A 2,571-nucleotide genomic window follows, 5' to 3' on the forward strand; every position below is an offset into this window, starting at 1 on the left:
ATTTATATTTTATATTTAGCGAGAGAAATATAATTAAAAATTGTATATTAAATGTAGTGTTATAATTATATATTATAAATGTTTTATAATATATTTATAGACTATTTGTATTATGCATTATTCCTAATTCTAAAATAAGTATAATAATTAAAAAAAAAACAATTATAAAGTGATATTATTAGTCTAACGTATGTATTTAGATAGTATACAATGGCTTGTTTTTGGCATAAAAAAAAGAGAAAAGAGCAGAGTATCGAGTTAAATAAAACACACACCTAATCAAATACCTTACCCAGGTATCACATGCAAGTTCACTTCTAGGGAAAGGCTCAATAAGTCATTGTTCAAACAACAAATATTTACTTTTCTCTCTGTTGGTTTATATAGAATTACTCTCAAGTGAGTAAGTGAATGCATGATCAACTTCTACTACAACATGAATCTCAACAAATGAGTAAGCTTATCTGGGGATGTGGGTGAGAGAAAGAAAACAAGAGAGCGAGAAAAATCAACAGAGAGCAGAGGGATGGCAGACGGACTGGCTCTACATGCAGTTGTTAGAGCTGTTTAAGCGAAGTGATTGGGCACCACTGATTGTGTGTGTGTATATAAGTGTGATAGTGTTTGTGTGTGTCTGTGTGTATTACTAGGCTGTTCTGCTTAAAAGGGGTGAGTGCATGGGCTCCAGTGAATGGACATGTTCATTTATCCAAACCACAAAAGGGTCTTATGTTAACAGCAACCAGCCGCAATGACCTTCAGTTTCCCTCTTTCACAGCATTCACTTACGAGCACAGACCCTTCCCTCCCCATGCATCTACCATAAAAAATGAATGTTTTTACTAAGTGGCTTTCATATTTAGTTATTGTCTGGGGGGATCCAAACATAATTTCCCTTCGGCTCCTCCATTAAGATTTGATATAAACCAGAATCAGTTCAGACTCAAGCTCCTCATTTCAGCCATTAGTCTAGAGGTACAGCCGCTCATGTGGGGGTCATAAGTGATACAGAGGCCAATCAGAAACCTTGTTATGTTTTTCTTAAATTAATTTAGAGAAAAGCAGCTTCTGTTAGATGCTGTTTGTAGTGAACGACAATCATGGCAAATGTCTGTCCAAACCTGCAGCACTCCTTCATTATTGAGCAGTTTCAACAAAATACAGATACATGCATAATATGAAAACAGAACATTAGCTAATATGTGACCCTGGACCACAAAACCAGCCATAAGTAGCACGGGCATATTTGTAGCAATAGCCAAAAATACATTGTATGGGTCAAAATTGTTGATTGTTCTTTTATGCCAAAAATAATTAGGATATTAAGTAAAGATCATGTTCCATGAAGATATTTTGTAAATTAACAAGAGAGCGAGAAAAATCAACAGAGAGCAGAGGGATGGCAGACGGACTGGCTCTACATGCAGTTGTTAGAGCTGTTTAAGCGAAGTGATTGGGCACCACTGATTGTGTGTGTGTATATAAGTGTGATAGTGTTTGTGTGTGTCTGTGTGTATTACTAGGCTGTTCTGCTTAAAAGGGGTGAGTGCATGGGCTCCAGTGAATGGACATGTTCATTTATCCAAACCACAAAAGGGTCTTATGTTAACAGCAACCAGCCGCAATGACCTTCAGTTTCCCTCTTTCACAGCATTCACTTACGAGCACAGACCCTTCCCTCCCCATGCATCTACCATAAAAAATGAATGTTTTAGTAAACATTTATGAAATAAATCTCCAACACACCATACTAAATGCTCTATTCTGTCTGTTCTATGTCAAAGTAGCAACCATATTTGGTTCTTGACAATTGGCCAGATCATTTAAGAAAGACAGCAGCAGCACTCATGATGGCCCGGTCTTCAACCCCACTGCTCTGCAAACTTCATTTTCCAATTTATGGGAACACACAATGGCAGGAAACCTCCCCCTTCCAGCTTTCCTCTCGCTTCCATCCCTCCGAGAACCATGGGCAACTATTCCTGAAGAAGCGAGATGCCATGTTGAATTAAGACGTATCTGCATCAGAGACGTTCGGGCCCGCCTCATTACAACTAATTATGAACCAATTAGAAACATCATTTAACTAAATGAGCAAATAATGTTCAGGATATTGAGGGAGGCTGGCTATGTCTCTGTGGACTGCAGCAAAAGCCATTACTAAAATTGTACCTCTTAAATAGAATAATGACCCACCCCCTCACCCCTCCTCTTCCAGTATGAAAAAACAGGGTCTGAAAGAAAGAGACAAAGAGTAAGATAGTACAGATGAGATGGAGGAGAGAGAAGAGAGAGAGCTCACACAACTGTTGCAGTGACTGCATCATCTCAGTGATATTTCATGTGAGAAAGGAAGCACTTTTGCTGCATTTATTTATTTGTTTAGTAGTTTGAACGTGTCTTTGATGTTTTTAAACAATGCAACTGTTTTTAGGGAGAAAATACCTTTTTTATTACCTTATTCTGTACTTAAATAAGTGCTTTATTATTTTAAACTTTTTATTTTGGTTAATTTTATGTGTATTTTTTGAATGTTGTTTCTAAAAAAATCAACAAGTGTTAAAAAATATA

The sequence above is a fragment of the Sinocyclocheilus anshuiensis genome, unplaced genomic scaffold (assembly GCF_001515605.1).
Source record: "Sinocyclocheilus anshuiensis isolate Anshui unplaced genomic scaffold, SAMN03320099.WGS_v1.1 scaffold918, whole genome shotgun sequence".
In the NCBI taxonomy this organism is placed as follows: domain Eukaryota; kingdom Metazoa; phylum Chordata; class Actinopteri; order Cypriniformes; family Cyprinidae; genus Sinocyclocheilus; species Sinocyclocheilus anshuiensis.